General features: G+C 44.8%; 1 protein-coding gene across 3 annotated transcripts in view; it reads left to right on the top strand.

Annotated features, from left to right (window-relative positions):
• The window catches only part of LOC148039427 (ubiquitin-protein ligase), a 230060-nt gene that overhangs the window by 176488 nt on the left and 35174 nt on the right, over positions 1–18398 (top strand). The gene's annotated exons all lie outside the window — the stretch shown is intronic.

Here is an 18398-nt window from a genome sequence, read left to right on the forward strand (position 1 = left end):
GCTGTGTGGATCCTAAGTTCAAGTGTTTAGGCTTTTGTCGCCCCAAGAAAGGAAAACCTTTGGGATTGCAAACTTTAGTGTTGGAGAAATCATTACAGAATTAGGTGCACTATGATTATCTACCTTCTGGTTTGCTTGTGTGTAGCTCTAGAATCACCTTGTCCTGTTCCAAGAGGCCATGAACATGTAAATGTTACCATTCCACATCTGTGATTGCTTTAGCTCCACAAATCTGTGGATTTTGTTTTGTACAGCTTGGCTTAAATTTTCCAGGCAGTTATGCTGGCCACTAGCTCCTAAGCTGTTTTACTGGATTTTGTTTTGGCTGATTATAGTGAAAATTAGGCATAGATCTGCTGCAGGCACCTGGTAGCTATGTCATTTGCTTGATTTTTTTGGAAAAATGATTTGTCCATCACTTAGCACCTCGGTGAACAACCTGAGGTTCAAATGTTACAAAGTGCGAAAATGACTAACAGTACTTCCTTATAACGGAGGATTGTCCTTTTTTGAACTTTCTTTCTTGAAGATAGGCTGAAGGAATCTCCGTAGCCCTTAGGTGCCATGCTTTGTCCATCAGTTCAAATGGCACAAAGAGCGAAAATGGCTAATAGTACTTCCTTATAATCAATGATTGTACTTTCCTGGTCTTTCTTTTTCCAAGATATGCTGAAGGACTCTCCATAGCCCTTAGGTGCCATGGGGGGAGGTTTGAGCAGGGATTGACTACATGGGTGTACATGCTGGCTATAGAGAGAGAGAAAGAAGGAGACAAATGTGAAATATAAGAATGCCTACCAAAGGCCAAATTGGCCACAAGTCCATGTCTTGACTACCATGTAAAAAATGACAATCTTAGTCTAGTCAAATGTATCCCATGTCTAGCTGACTATTGCTATCTAACGTGTTTTAAGAGTACAATCATGATTATAATGAGTGGCGAGCAATCTAGCACTAACTCTATGAAATGAGTGTGATGGGATGTAATAATATATTCAGCAAGTGATGAGGAAGGGCCCTCATATCTCATCTAGCTTATCGTACACTTTGTATATCTCCTCCACAATTTTGTGATGTGCCTAGATTTGAACAATTTGTGCTTAATATGGCAGAGTGGTCCACATCTAGTCCCATGATGGTCTCAGTAGCAATAAAGGGGCCATGGGACGTACGCTTGAGGATGACTTTTTGAGCATTAAGTGGACTCCATGTGCTTCAAATTGCCTTGACTTTCTCATTGAGATATTGGTAAAATATCTTGGATTGGCAACATCTTCAAGATAGCAAGAAATATGGTAAGATTTGTGAAGAAGAGGCCAACAATCACCAACATTTTCTGGGCAAACAACACACTTGAACTACCAAGCCTTTTGTTACAAGATTTGCTTATATGCCCATTGTATCAGATAGTTTATATGGGTCCGCGTCCGAATTTGATACGGACCATTGATTAGAGCAGACATCACTAAAGTGGAGACAGAGAAGACTTGGTCCAAGTCCCCTTTCCCATTAGGCATGAAGATGGCGCAATACCAATGTCACTTCTTGTAGCTTTCCAAGGATGGTTTCATAGTGTGGCCGAGATATATGGATGCTCAACTTTCTCATGGGCTTCGAGTTGCTACTGGACAGATCCCCACCTCATCACATGAGTTGATGATTGAAGCCCTGCTGTAGCAAATGTGAGGATGTGCCAGCTTTGTGGGTGGGAGGTAGAGACGGATGAACACTACATTTGTAGATGCACTGTATACTATGATATTCGAGGCCAATACCATTGCCTCTTAAAGGAGAGCTTTGGACCATTGAGACGGGTGATGGAATATGAGGACTAGAGATGTTTGGGCCTTTTCTTATTGGAGCTCCAATGGCATAGAGCAGCATTGTTACGGGATCAGAGCCAACCCCCGTCACATCCACCCCTCTAGAGAGCAGTTAGAAACATTTTTAGTGTAGCTGACCCCTCTAGCCACTACCACCTTAGACACTACACCTCCTACTAACAGGCGCCATCGAGGGACATCATCAGGTGGCATCACAACAGATAGAGCAATAGTGTTATGCAAAGCACGATGCCCTAGGACTCTTGCTTGGCAATGCAGGCATGCTCATATGCGACACATTCACATCATGATTGCTCGTAATAGACGAAGATTACCGGCGGGGGTAGTTTGCAAGGTCTTGGTGGATTCCTTACTGTGAGAGGGAGATATTCTATACTCTTTTCAGTTTTTCAGTTTTTCATATTCTTTGTTTTCCATATTATTCATTTTCAATTTCAATTTATTATGTAGACTTAGACATAAATTTGTTTTCTTCTTTGATGAGAGATGATGATGATAGTTGTATTAGTTATGGTCCCATAGGCCATTCTAGCCTTCTAGAGACGTTAATAGATCTTTCTTTCTTTCTCCCTCTATCACACATCAAAGAATATTTTTTTGTTTGCCGGTCTCCCACCTTGTCCTTGTCCACATGTGCCTCGCACTATGGACTCCCGCCCTGCTCTCTGCACTCTCACCCTAGCCAATACTTGCCTTGCCCACCTAGTACCAACTCACCTCGCCTCTAGGCCATTGGGCCTCGCCCTTTGACATGTGACTGCTCCGCCTCTGCCTTCACCTCTCCTGCCTTGTCCTTGTTCACCTATGCACTCCCACCTTGCCTAGTACCTAGCCTACCCATCCACTACTAGCTCGCCCTACCCCTAAGCCACCCGCCCTTGCCCCTAGCCTATCTGCCCTAACCCTCTAACTTGTGACTGCTCCGTCGCAGCCTTGACTAGCATTCCCTGCCCTATCCTGGCTTCATTTTACCACTAATTCACGCCTTGCCTATCCACTATCAGCTCGCCTTGCCCCTAGGCTACCTACCCTAACCCTCTGTCCTTTTGCGCCTAGCCTATCGGCCTTCGCCGTGGAACTTGTAATAGCTTTGCCTCCCCCTTGAGCAGCATTCCCCAACTTGCCCCAACCTAAGAGACGCGCACCCTTTGCCCACCTTAGCCTTACGCTCCTAGCCCATTGTTTGCAGACCCTACTTGTATCCACACATCCATTTTCATCATGGGGGGCCTTGATCATCCTGCCCTGACATTCGTGTAGCCATCGAAACTTGAAACAGAGATCGAAACTTGAAACAGAGATCAACATCACAAACAGATGGCAAGCGGACTCCCAGCTAGACAGGCTAGAGAAAGCATTGAATGCACTCATAAGCAATACAAAAAAACTGTGGACAATAGCATTAGTCAAGTGCAGTGAGGCCTACTAGACAAATTTTCAAAACTTGAAAGTGAAGCCCAAGAATGGACGAATGAGAAGGCACCCATACTAACCAAAATCCAGCAACTAAAAGAGGAGATTGTAACTCTGAAGTGTGTTGGACGAGAGGAAGGAGAGATCCAAGACAAGATGACCCTCACAAAGGAGAAAATCTCCAAAGTGGTGGACGTTAAGCTTGAGGCCATGCAACAAGTGTGGGTAGAGGTAGTGAAGGACAGCATAAAAAAGGTGGAAAAAGACAATCAAAAGGAGGTACACATTGTAAAACAGCAAGGCAACTAAACGTACAGGTAAATGGCATACCTAACAACGAGGGCTCATTGCCTGAGAAGGATGGTAAGACCTTGTGCTTATGACTTGGGTACAAAGAGGAAGAAGAAATCCCCTTTACAAAAGCTTGGAGAGTTGGGAAGGACCCACAAAAGCACACACTCATCTTGAGGTTTTGAGATGAAATGGAGAGGTGTTAGTATTCAAGGCAGCTCATGTATGAGTGTGAGCTGTGCTAGGCAATGGTTGGCATATTAGGCATTTTATTGTGGCATTTATGATGCTTATTTGGGGCATTTTGCTGGCTGACCTACCCTTATTTTGGTGATCCTTGGTAGTACACTAGGGTACTTTTACTCTCCTTACGAGATGTTTTTTCCCCCAGATTTGTTTCCTTTTATTTTATGCACCTATGTCACACACTTTAGGCACTTATTGTGTTTTACACCTTTCGGGTGTGAACACACTCTAGCAACCCTAAGGTTTAAGGGTTGTACTTTGTACTTGCATCTAACACTCTTTAGATATTGCATTGGGTGTCGTGCTATCACATACACACACTCTTCATTGTTAACTGTACTCTCAGCTGAGCTTGAGCTTTGATCTCAGTGCATTCTTCCCCCCCTCACATTTGGTATGAGAGCAGCCCATTGCTTAACTAAGCTCATTCACTGCTCTCCCTTGCCTTGCTGGCCAGCACCCCAACGCCACCGATAGCTTGGATCTGTTCGCCTGCCAGCTGCTTGAGTGCCTGCCCTTTGGTCTGTCCCTGTCTTGCCTCCAGCAGTGCCCACTAAGCAGTCGCCTGGCCAAGTCTGCCTCCAGTGCCCCTGTTTGTGCTGCCCTCTGCACGACCAGCTCCCTGGCGCTGCTTGAGCTGCTTGCATGGCCCTAGCCTGTCAGCCATTCTGCAGGCGCCCACTCCCTGCGGCTCATTCTGCTCCCTGCGCCCATTGTGTAGGCGCCACCAGTACTAAAGGCGCCTTGTCCCTGCGCAGCCCACCCACCTCCAGTTCGAGCTCCACCAACATATGCCTTGGGAGGCCATCTCTAGTTCAGCCAGTGCTCGGCCATCACCGACCTGGTACATCTCAGAATCGGAGTTAAAATAAAAAAAATTAATCATTTTTTAACTCAGATCTCATTCACTGGAAGGGGCTTGTGCCCGGGCAGCATCTCTCTGCTCTTGCAAGTGTCTAGGACACATTTCTCGCAGAAATTTTGTGAAATTTTGGGGAATTTTTTGTTTGCTTTGAGATTGGCAAATGTACATCAGTGGATAGTCTGAAAGAGATTGATTTTGTGCATTTGGGAACAATAAATTTTGGGGCTTATGTATTTTTAGTGTTGCTGAGTACTATTTGCACCTTGGACAGCATGTACTTCAGATAGTTTTTGATAGTGTGTGATTAAATTTGCTAATTACAGCAAAATGCTTGCTGTCATTTTTGAAAATTCTGGGATTTCCAAGTTGGTCCAGATTGAAGTATTGCTCTTTTGCTCCTTTGATCAATGACATTTATCACGGCCAATCAGGGAGGTGATGTATTTATATATGTGTCCAAGGAGGATAGGTTGGATGGCAACAACTATTCTCTATGGTCTTTTATGATGAAGAGTGCTGATTACAAAGAATCTTTGAGATTATGTTAGTGGTGAAGAAGTTAGGCCTGGAGTTGTGGCTCCTGTGCTACACCTCCTCTAGGAAGATGTGGACAAAGGGCAACTTGGCCTGTTCACAGTCTGCTCCAACTCAGCCACTTCCCGAGAGATCAACAACACAAAAGGCATGGGACACACGGGATGTGCAGGCTTTGTCGCTGATTGCATTGGCAGTTTAGTGGTCCATCATTCCACACGTTTGGTCTGCAGCTTCTTCATGAGAAGCATGGCTAACCTTAGAGCAGATGCTTGTTGGAAAGAATGAGACATGTATCTCTTTCTTGAAGAAAGAGCTTGACACTGTGAAGATGCATGAGAGTGATTCTATGCAAGATTATCTAAATAAAGTTCAGGACTTGTGTGAGCAGCTTATGAATGTAGATGAGTATTATGCAAATGCACAGTTGATATCTACTACTTTGAATTCATTGCCGCCCTCGTATTTAGCCTTTCATACGGCCTTGAACCTCACCATGAGAATTTTCCCACAAACAATTACTTTCCTTTAGTTGGTGAGTTTGCTCTTAGAAGAAGAGCAGACAAGAAAGAACAATGGTGTGAATGTTATAGCCTTAGAGGAGGTTTTTATGGGAAGAGAGAAGGGCAAGGGCAGCCAAGCTAAAAATTCTCCACAGAGCTTTGGGACATTAGGTGCTTCACAGAGTAGCAAGAAACAAGGGGGCATGCAAGCCAAGAAGGGCAAGTGCTACTATTGCAAGAAGGCAGGTCACTACATCACAAAACGTAGAAAGTGCATAGCTAAGGAGGAGTCAAGGATGTCTATCTTTGATGCACCTTCTACAACTACCGAGTCCACATCTTTTGTTGGAGATCATAACTATTGTTTTTACACATGGAGTTATGAATCTTCTTGGGATGATAGAGCATTTAGCTCTACTGAGGATGGGAGCACATGGTTTTTTGGCATTGGTGCGTCTAGGCATATCACATTCCGTATGGATTTGTTTTCTTCCATTATTGCAGCCCTTGCTAGCAAGTCTGTATAGTGTGCCAATAATGCATCATACCCTGTTAGAGGCATTGGGGAGATTGTGTTTATAGCCATTGATGGCTCTATTCTCCACTTGCAGGATGCCTTATTTTTGTGAGGCATAAATAAGAATTTGTTATCTATTTCTTCTTTGGCAAGGTGTGGTTTGCAAGTCACTTTTGATGATGACAGATGAATGGTCAGAGATAATAACAACGTGACTATGGTTTTGACCGGCACTTTATGCCATGGGTTATATGGTTGTGTACTTTTTCACTTGATCATTCGGTCTATCTAGTGTCTACTCTTACTCTTGCTATGTTGTTGCAAGCGGAAGTTATGGCATGCTTGCATGGGACATGCGAACTATGGTAGCTTGATGCTTATGTAGCGTACACAGATGCTTGATGGTTTACCTCTCTTGGAGAGACCTCTTGAGCATATATGCGAGGAATGTATTTTGGTGAAAATGCATCGTTTTTCGTTTCTCCGTGAGGTTTCTTTTAGAGAAATTGCTAGATTATAGATTTTTCACTCAAATGTATGTGGCACTATGCAGACAAAGTCATTGGGTGGCTGCGACTATTTTTTCACTTTCATTGATGACTTTACTCGTTTTTGTTTGGTCTATTCTTTGGTGAAAAAGTCAGAAGTGTATGATGTATTTTTGGCTTTTGTAGCACTTCTTGAAAATCAATGTGGCTGCAGGGTTAAGACTCTCCGCTTGGACCGAGGGAGGAACACATGCCTTCTATGCTAAATTCTTTTTTGAAGCAGAAAGGTGTTATCCATAATCCATTAGTACACCATTGCTTATACTCCACAGTAGGATGGGATTGCAGAGAGGGAAGAATCGGTCACTCATAGAGATGGCCAGATATATACTGAAAGCAAAGAGCTTGCCACACAATTTTTGGATGGAAGCGGTTATGTGTGCTTGCCATGTTTTAAATAGGTGCCCCATCGAGGCATTAAAGAATGTCACTCATTTTGAGGCTTGGAACAGTCAGAAACCTTCTGTTGGACTTTTTCCGTACTTTTGGGTATCTTGCATATGCTCACATTCCCAAGGTACTAATTGAGAAGTTAAATAATAGGGCTATTAAATGCATTTTTGTAGGGTACAGTCGTGAGAGGAAAGGATATCGATTATATGATCCTGTATCTAAGAAGGTATTTTTCAGTAGGGATGTGATTTTTGATGGAAAATCAAAATTATCCCTTACTGGTTTTGATACATATCAGGCTGCCAATGATATATTTGAAGGGCTGCTGCCCATTTCTTTCGGTGATATAGTTGGAGAGCTGCAACAAGTGAACTTAATGTTCATCTAGCTACTCCATTGAGTAATGCATAAATTTAGCCTATGGCTAATCTGAATATTCAGCAAGATGCTAAATTTGAGGTTTAGCAGGAGCTTGTTACACAATATGGACGCTAGGCAAATGCCTAGATGGCACCTGCAGACTATGAAAGATAGTCATTTGGATGCTCCTATTGCTGGTCATACTAGAAGACAAGCTCATCTGCATGATGGTGCGAATACAATGGAGTTTGTTACGGCAGCACATACACTTGATAATGAGCAGCCTAAATATTTTGAGGATGCACAACATAGTGTGCATTGGATGGCAGGAATTGTGATATATATCTCCCCCCCCCCCCGAAAAAAAAAACTCCCTCCCCCAACCGCCTCTGTCGTCACCGATAGGTGGCGCGGTGGGGGGGGGAGGGGAGAAGTGAACGACGTGGCGGAGGGTGGCAAGTCACGACGGCACCGAGGAGGGGAAAAGAAGACGAAGAAGATGATGATTACGAGCACGAGAAGGGAGGAGGCGATGACATAACGAAAGAAGAGGAAGTGAAGGTGATGATAACGGGGAGGAACAAGTGGATGATGGTTGTCAATCAATCTACTACAGTGCCACCATGCACTACCACACCACCACTCCACATCGCCCCCTCGCCCCCCCCCCCCCCCCGCCCCCCCAAAAAATCGTAAAGAGGACAGGCAACACTACTCCCTTGCCCCCCCTTTTGCTACTGTGATAGAGAGAGGGAGAGGGTGAGAGAGAAAGAAAGAAAGATATGTTAATGTCTACATAAGGCCAATGTGGCCTATAAGACAAAATCAAAATTCAGAATCATCCCTTGCTGGTTTTGATACATAGCAAGCTGCCAATGATGTATTTGAAGGGCTACCGCCCATTTCATTTGGTGATATAGCTGGAGCTTTAACAAGTGAACATAATGTTCAACTAATTGCTCCATTGAGTAATGCAGAAATTCAGCCTATGGCTGATCCGAATATTCAGCAAGATGTTGAATTTGGGGTTCAGTAGAAGCTTGTACACAATCAGGAGCTAGGCAGATGCCTAGATGGTACTTGCAAACTATCAAAGATAGACATTTGGATGCTCCTATTGTTGGGCATACTAGAAGTCAACCTCGTCTACATGATGGTGCTAATACAATGGAGTTTGTTATGGCAGCACATACACTTGATGAGGAGTCTAAATGTTTTGAGGATGCACAACGTAGTGTGCATTTGATAATGGCAATGCAAGCTGAATTTGATTCTATCATAAAGAATCAAACATGGGATATATTGACATTGTCTATTGGGAAGAAAGCCTTTGGTACAAAGTACAACCCTTAAACCTTAGGGTTGCTAGAGTGTGTTCACACCCGAAAGGTGTAAAACACGATAAGTGTCTAAACTATGTGACATAGGTGCATAAAATAAAAGGAAATCAATCTTGGGGGAAAAACCTTTTGTAAGGAGAGTAAAAGTGCCCTAGTTGTAGTAGGATCACCGACACTCCTTTGTGAGTGTGGACGTGAGTCAAACCTAACAACCCCCCCTGGAGTGAAGAGTGATCAATATACAACGATCATCCACCAAAGAAGATCAAATTCAAAGCATTGCAGAATGCTTTAAATTTGTCAAGAGGAAGAGTTTTGGTAAAGATGTCTACCACATTATTGGTGGTAGGATAGTAGACAAGGTTGATATCACCTACATATAGCCTCTCTTTGATAAAATGATAGTGGATCTCAATGTGTTTCGTGTGCATGAAACACTGGGTTTCGTGCCATTGTAATGGCACTCTAACTATTAGTGAACAAAGGAGTAAGCCCCATCACAGATACATCTAAATCAGCCAAGAAGCGTCTAAGCCATATACATTCAATTGTCGTAGTGAAAGTTGCCTTGTATTCAGTTTCACAGGATTGTTTCTTGCTAAGCCAAGAGATACAAGATGAGCTAAGAAAGAAACAATTATCACTAGTGGAGTGGTCAGAATCATAATCACCAGCCCAATTAGAATCACTGTAAATATGTAGGTGCAATGGTCCCCCTTGGCATAAAGCAAGCCAAGAGTCTTACATATATCTCCTCACGGCTGAAGCTGCAAACTGAGTATCCGGCCTTGTGTTGCATGCGTAAATGAGACATCCAACTGCTGGAGTATATGTATGGATATTAAACAAATCATTGTCATCATGCAAGGACAGCTTGAGTCCAGGTCCCATTGGTGTACAGACTGACTTGCAATCCTGAAAGCCAAACCTCTCAAGAAGTTCAGCAATGTATCTAGACAATGACAATCCAATGCCTCTAGCATCATGAATGAACTGAATGCCTAGTTAATAGTGCAAGGGCCCCAAATCGGACATTTGAAAATTTTGCTACAAATTTTATTCGAATGCTCAAATATGATTAGTATGTGTCCTTGTAACGAGAAGATCAACAACATAAAGACATATGACCAACAAGGATCCCCCCTCTTTACATACATAAAGTGTAGACTCTAATGATCTATTAATGAACCCTTCGCTCAATAAAAACGAATAAATTTTTACATACCAAGCTTGGGAAGCTTGGTTCAAACCATACAAAGCCTTTTTCAGCTTGCATACCACGTGTTCGGATCCCTCAACTGCAAAACCAATGGGCTGTTGTACAAACAGTTCTTCTTGAAGTTCCTCATGTAAAAATGTAGTCCTAATATCAAGCCACCATATTGGGCTGCCAAAGCAACCATAGACCGAATGGTAGTCATATGGGATGTAGGAGCAAATGTCTCCTCATAGTCAGGCGTCACCTTCATTAGAGGCAGTTGCACCTTGCGTTTGGTTCCTGGCTTCTTTCCACCCTTCTGACGTCACTCCACAGTTGGCATTTCACTCCCAGAAGCTGTCTTCATCTGCGTTTTGTTATCTGGTTCATCCTCACCACCTAACGTCACTTCTAGCAGCTGGTGTCACCTCATTAGGCTTGTGTTTGTAGACGGAGGCTTCATCGGTTGTCTCCTTGCTTGTAGGTACCACTCTTTATCCTTGCGTTTGCAGATTCAAAGGCTTCTCACCCTTCGACGGCAGTCTCCCTACTGTAGGTGACACCACCTCATCTTGCGTTTGCAGAGTCAGAGGCTTCTTCAGCAGTCTTCCTGCACTCCAGGGCTTCCTTTGTGCTACGACACCCTTGTATCGGATTCACTTCATTAGCATGATTCATCTTTCATGATCTTCCATATTACTTTTCTCTCTTAGTGTTTGCCGTGCACACTCTGTGTTTTCCCTCGCAAATCCTACTGTCTCTTTGGTCACTTACACATTTCGATATGAGCTCGAGGTGCTGAGAGAGCCACAAAGATCCTCCTCATCAGAGAAGCCGAAGACCGGTGGTAGGTTTGACATCAAGATTTGATTTCTCTATCATTTCCGACACGCATTGGGAGATATTGTTTTTCTCCCTGCCACACACTCTTCTCCAGTTTGCCAGCACGGTACCATGGCATCTCCACCGACAGATTGCCCATCTACCGGGTGCTACTACTGTGGCACGAACGGACATCCCACCGGAGACTGTTGACTTCGACCTTTGCTCCCCCACCCCCAGAAGTATATGCGTTTTCCACCAAGCACTCCTTGTGCCACCTCTCCTTTCTGGGCCATAGAGATCGTTTTGCATCGGCTATTGGAGTATTATGCTCAAGGCAATAAGCTGCAACCAACGCGCACTAAGTCCCTTCGAGCACACGGAAGCTCTAAGACCTTATGAGGCAATAACCCCTCTTAGAGACCACCCCATTGCGTGAAGGTTTCTCCCACCCACTTTCGGGGATAGTTGCTTCCACGGCCCACATCTCCTTCACAGTCCACTCTCTTGACAGCTCGCGACTGTTCCTCATCCTCTTCCACTCAGATTTGAGAGCCACTTCTCGATGCTTTCTGGCTTCTTCTTCTGAGCAGAAGAGCCCTAGATACCTTCTACCATAGGATCGGCGGCACTTCCTTTATCATCAGATGCTTCGTAGTTCGTGAGCCATGAGTGGTTGGATTCCCTTTCTCTCTCAGACTAGGATTCAGAGGGGGATTTTCTTCCTTCACCCTTAGAGGGGCTTCTAGTTTTTCTTCGGCTTCATAGGGGGCTTCTACTTCTATTTCTTCCGATTCAAAGAGGGACCCTATGTGCCATGAAGTTTTTCACACAGCACCACCTTTCACTTGCGAGGAGTGGCTCTCCTTTGAGCAGTCGTTTCCTCTACTCATACCCAGGATCTAGAGGACCTACTTAGATCGGGGCCCTTGGGTCTTTAGTAGCGGCTTGGTGGATAGGCCTTTGTATTTCTTCCCGTATGGAGTCATGGAGCTAGTGGCTTCTCTCCCAAGGTTGAGTTTCGGATTCTACAGCTCATCCAATCTCTTGACTATCTTCAAAGGTCTCCTTTTAGGTGGTATTCTCAGATAATAGGGTGGATCTTCTTCGTCTCTTGGTCAGCATGGAGCCACCTCCCTAGATTTTGTATGGGCCTATCCTTATGGTTCTCGACACCACACAAAGTCCGACATTCCTCCTATGCATTGCATGTTTTTACCATCTTTGTACTAGGGTGCTTGGGCAAGTGAACAATTTCCCCACGAGGAACAGTGTCCAAGTAGCGCTTGCTGCATGGGCATTCTTTAGTATGTAGCATTGCATCTCCACCTCACTTTTCTCTTGTTCCCCTTTTTGGGCTTGAGAGGGGGTGTTTGTTGGGTATTTGACTCACGTCTCACTTACGCCTACGCTCATATGGGAGTGTCGGTGATTAGTAGGACACTGGGGCACTTTTTACTCTCGGTAGGAGAGGTTTTTTCCCCCAGACTTATAGTCTTATTTTCGTATGTGCTTATGTGCTTATGTTACACACTTATGGGCACTTACCGTGTTCGGGTGTGAACACCCCCTACAACCCTAAGGTTTAAGGGTTGTACTTTGTACTTTCATTCTACACTCTTTCAGTCTATTGGATTGGGTGTTGTGCTTCACTCTGTCTCTCTCACTCTCACATTGTCTACTGCACTCTCAGCTGTACCTTGATTCTCTCACCCCCTCACATTTGGTATCAGAGCTCAGCTGTGAGCTCACCACCAGTCTGCAGTCTGCAGCTCCCGTCAGTTCTGCCCCAGCCACCAGTTCTGCCCCAGCCGCCAGTTCTGCCCCAGGCCGCTAGCTCCAGTCGTCAAGTCTGCAAGCGCGCAGCTCCAGCCAGCTGCAGGCGCAGTCGCCACCTGTCAGCTGGAGGCGCCGCCTGTACCTACCCAGTCCTGCCTGCGCCTGTCAGTCCGCCAGCGCGCAGCTCCAGCCGCCAGCGCGCCACTCTCCAGCTGCAGGGGCAGTCTTCTCTGCCCTGCGCGCCACTTGCAGATGCCCTCAGCGCCACCTGTTAGCTGGAGGCGCCGCCTACTCCGCCAGCTCGCCACCTGTACCTGCGCGCGCCACTGGCCTGCACGAGACATCTGTCTGTAGGTGCCGCCTCCTGAATGTGCAGCAGCCCGCCACCAGGTTCGCCAACCTGTTCCTGTGCGTAGACGTTGCCTCGGGATCCGTGCACGTCGTCAGTCAGCTGCAATCATTCTGCAGAGGTAACATTTTGCATTTTTTATTTCAAACACAGGAGTTCGTGCAGCAGCAGGATCAGTTTTCTGCATTGGGACACGTGCCTGTGTCTGTGACAGCAGCAGCAGGATCAGTTTTCTGCATTGGGACACGTGCTTGTGTCTGTGATAGAGACACATTAAATGCACATTCTGGGGTATTTGTTACAGAAATTTTGGCAGAAATTTTGGGGATTTTGATATTACAGTGTTGCTGAGCATTGTTTGCACCTTGGGAAGCGTGCATTAGAGACAGTTTTTGACAGAGTACACCCTTGCACATTAATTGCAGAAGTGTGCTTGCTGCAATTTCTGGAAATTTGCAGATTTCCAGCCCTTACTGCTTTGACATTGCTAAGCGCATTGCCAAAGAGAAGAAGAAGGAGTCAGGAATGTCTGTTTCTACTACTCCTTCTACTGCTAGTGAGTCCGCGTCCTTTGTTGTGGACAGGGACTATTGTTTTTACACTTGCAGTTATGACATCTCTTGGGCTGATAGAGCACTTAGCTCTACAGAAGATGCTGACACTTGGTTTTTTGACAGTAGTGCTTCTAGGCATATTACATCTCGCAGAGATTTGTTTGCTTCAGTGAGTGCACCTCCCGTTGGGAAATCTGTACAGTGTGCCAATAATGCATCATACCCTGTTCGTGGTATTGGGGAGATTCATCTCACAACCATTGATGGCTCTATTCTCCACCTGCAGGATGCTTTGTTTGTGCCTGGGATCAAGAAGAATTTGCTATCTATTTCTTCTTTGGCACGTTGTGGTTTGCAGGTCACATTTGACGAAGACCGTTGCATGGTTAGAGATAAAGAACGCATGACTTTGGTCTTGATAGGATCTTTGTGTTATGGTTTATATGAGTTGGATGCTCTTTCAGTAGATCAATCGGCATACTTGACATCCACTCTTACTCCTGCTATGATACAGGCGGAGTTATGGCATGCTCGTTTGGGGTATGTAAACTTTGGCAGCTTGATGCTTTTGCAGCGTACTCAAATGCTGGATGGCTTACCTCTCTTGGAGAGACCTCCTGAGCACTTATGCGAGGGATGCATTTTGGGAAAAATGCATCGTTTCTCATTTCCCCGTGATGTTGCTTTCAGAGCAACAACCAGATTGTAGTTGGTGCATTCAGGTGTTTGTGGGCCTATGCAAACAATGTCATTGGGCGGTTGTTATTATTTTGTGACATTCATTGATGATTTTACACGTTTTTGCTGGGTCTACTGTTTGAAAAAGAAGTCAGAAGTGTATGATGCATTTTTGGCTTTCAGTGCAGTTGTTGAAAATCAATCTGGATGCAAAATTAAGACTCTTCGTTCGGACCGAGGGGGGGAATACATGTCCTCTATGCTGAATTCCTTTTTGAAGCAGAAAGGCATAGTCCATCAGTACACTACTGCCTATACTCCACAGCAGAATGGGGTAGCAGAGAGGAAGAATCGGTCACTCATGGAGATGGCCAGATTTATGCTGAAGGCAAAGAGCTTGCCTCATAGTTTTTGGATGGAAGCAGTCATGTGTGCTTGCCATATTTTGAACAGATGCCCTACCAAAGCCTTGAAGACCATCACACCTTTTGAGGCTTGGAACAGCCGTAAATCTTCTGTTGGCCACTTCCGTACCTTTGGGTGTCTTGCCTATGCCCATATTCCACAGGTACTTAGAAAAAAGTTGGACAACAAGGCTGTTAAGTGCATTTTTATGGGATATAGCAGTGAGAGCAAAGGCTACAGACTCTATGATCCCGTTACAAAGAAGGTTTTTGTCAGCAGGGATGTTTTTGATGAAAAATCAGAATTATCCTTGGCTGGTTTGGACACATATCAGGCTGCCCGTGATGTTTTTGAAGGGCTGCTGCCCATTACTTTTGGTGATTCAGTTGGAGCTTCAGAAAATGAACCTAATGTTCAGCCAGCTGCTCCTATGGAAAGTGCAGAAATTCAGCCATTGGCTGATCGGAATATTCAGCATAATGCTGAAACTGAAATTCAGCAAGAGCTTGCACACAGTCAGGAAGCTAGACAGTTACCTAGATGGTATTTGCAGACTATGTAAGATAGTCCTTTGGATGCACCCATGGCTGGTCGTACTAGAAGGCAAACTCGTTTGCATGATTCAGCACATACCATGGAGTTTGTTATGGCAGCAAGTACTTTTGATAATGAAGAGCCTGAATGTTTTGAGGATGCACAACATAGTGTGCATTGGATGGTAGCAATGCAAGCTGAATTAGATTCTATCACTAAGAATCAAACTTGGGATTTGATGTCTTTGCCATTTGGGAAGAAAGCCATTGGAACGAAATGGGTCTACAAACTGAAAAGGAAAGCAGATGGATCCATTGATAAATACAAGGCACGGCTTGTAGCTAAAGGCTACGCACAGAAAAAGGGCATTGACTATGAGGAGACATTTGCTCCTACTTCTCGTATGATGACCATCAGGTCTATGATTGCTTTGGCTGCACATTATGGTTGGACAGTGCATCAGCTGGATATCAAGACTGCATTTTTACATGGGGAACTTCAAGAGGAAGTTTATGTACAACAGCCCATTGGTTTTGCAGTTGAAGGCTCAGAACATTTGGTATGCAAGCTAAAAAATGCACTATATGGTTTGAAACAAGCTTCTAGAGCTTGGTATGCAAAAATAGATGCTTTCTTGCTTGGTCAGGGGTTTCTAAACAGCTCATCTGAGTCTACCCTTTACGTATGTAAAGAAGGGGGATCTATGATCATTATGTCTTTATGTTGATGACCTTTTGCTCACTGGAACACATGCTGATCAGATTTTAGCATTCAAACAAAATTTGCAGCAAACTTTTGACATGTCTGACTTGGGAATTTTGCATTACTACTTGGGTATCCAGTTCATACATGATGCTCGAGGTATTGGGCTATCAATCAAGGTATATTGGGCAGCTTCTTGAGAAGTTTGGCTTACAGGATTGCAAGCCAGTTTGTACCCCCATGGAACCTGGATTGAAACTGTCATTACATGATGACAGTGATTTGTTTGATATACATACATATGCTCCTACAGTTGGATGTTTTATCTACCCATGCAACACTAGGCTGGACATACAGTTTGCAGTTTCAGCTTTGAGCAGGTATATGCATCAGCCACGTATGTCACATTGGCAAGCTGTCAAGCGTGTTTTTCGTTACTTGCAGGGTACTCGATCTCTTGGGTTGCTTTATGCCAAGGGGGGACCACTATAGTTACATGGTTACAGTGATTCTGATTGGGCTGGTGATTATGATACACATCACTCCACTAGTGGCAATGGCTCTTCTTACATTTCTTGGCTTAGCAAGAAACAATCCACTGTTGCCACATCGTCATGTGAAGCTGAATACAAGGTAGCTTTCACTACCACAGTTGAATGCGTATGGCTTAGACGCTTGCTAGCTGATCTGGATGTATCTGTTACGGAGCCTACTCCTTTGTTCACTGATAGTCGGAGTGCCATTGCAGTGGTACGGAACCCAGTGTTTCATGCCCGCACGAAACACATTGAGATCCATTATCACTTTGTCAGAGAGAGGCTACATGCAGGTAATATCAGCCTTGTCTATTGTCCTACCACCAGTAATGTGGCAAACATCTTCACCAAAGCTCTTCCTCGTGACAAATTTGAAGCATTTCGCGATGCTTTAAATTTGATATACTTTGGTGGCGGATGATCCTTGTACTCTTTATCACTCTTCACTCCAGGGGGGTTTGTTGGGTATTTGACTCACGCCTCACTTACGCCTATGCTCATATGGGAGTGTCCGTGATTAGTAGGACACTGGGGCACTTTTTACTCTCGGTAGGAGAGGTTTTTTCTCCCAGACTTATAGTCTTATTTTCGTATGTGCTTATGTGCTTATGTTACACACTTATGGGCACTTACCGTGTTCGGGTGTGAACACCCCCTACAACCCTAAGGTTTAAGGGTTGTACTTTGTACTTTCATTCTACACTCTTTCAGTCTATTGGATTGGGTGTCGTGCTTTACTCTGTCTCTCTCACTTTCACTCTGTCTACTGCACTCTCAGTTGTACCTTGATCCTCTCACCCCCTCACAGTGTTGAGAAACCCTTCATCCTTCACCCGCAGTTTGCGTTTTTGCGTTTTGTATTTAGGGTTTGCAGCTGAAAAAGGAGCGCCACCCTAGACTCACTGTGCCTATTTATAGGGCTCTCTGTCATTCATTTCTTATGGCTGATCCTTCAGTTTGTCACTCCCACCTTCTCTTAGTCAGTTTTCTGGCACACTCTCTCTTCTATTATCTCTCTCTCTCCTCTCCTATCACTATCTTCACACTCTCCTGGCACCAGCCTTCATCTCCAGTTGGCTGCGTTTATGGTGGCAGTGTGCTCCTCTTTAGTAGGCATCCATCCTCCATTCTTGGCGACAACATCTTCTGTGCTCCTACACCTTGCATTTGGAGTCCATACTCTCTTGGCGTCAGCATCCAATCTATCTGGTGTCATCCTCCACCCTTCAAGCGATTGCACCTTGCATTTGGTTGCCAGGGAAGTTCCTTACCACTGGCATCTCTCTCCAGCAAGTGTCACCTTCATCACAAGCAATTGCACCTTGCGTTTGGTTTGTGGCTTCTTCCCACCCTTTTGACATCACTCTAGAGCTGGTGTTTCACTTCGAGAGGTTGTCTTCATCTACATTTTCAGCATCTGGCTCATCCTCACCACCTGACGTCACTCCCAGTAGTTGGCATCACCTCATCAGGCTTGTGTTTGTAGACAGAGGCTTTATTGGCTGTCTCCGTGCTCGTAGGTACCACTCGTCATCCCTGCGTTTGCAGATTCAGAGGCTCCTCACCCTTCGACAGCAGTCTCTGTACTCCAGATGACACCTCCTCATCCTGCGTTTGCAGAGTCAGAGGCTTCTTCAGCAGTCTTCGTGCACTCCAGGGATTCCTTTGTGCTACGGCACCCTTGTATCAGATTCACTTCATCAGCATGATTCATCTGTCATCATCTTCTGTGTTACTTTTCTCTCTTAGTGTTGCCATACACTGTATTTTCCTTCGCAAACCCTACCGTCTTTCTGGTCACTTAGTCATTTTGACAGAGGGGCCTCCTTTGATAAAATAGGACAATAGATACAATGACCCTAAGTGATGGGTATTGGGGAGGGGTCTTGGAACTCGCACAAACAAAGTCGTTTCACCTTCGAATGGCATGGCAAAAGGTTTTAAGAATCTTAGACAAGAAAAGTGCGAAGTACTCTAAATGCCTAGG

The sequence above is a fragment of the Lygodium microphyllum genome, chromosome 2 (assembly GCF_053477565.2).
Source record: "Lygodium microphyllum isolate KBCC chromosome 2, Lygodium_microphyllum_v1.1.10, whole genome shotgun sequence".
Taxonomy (NCBI): Eukaryota; Viridiplantae; Streptophyta; class Polypodiopsida; order Schizaeales; family Lygodiaceae; genus Lygodium; species Lygodium microphyllum.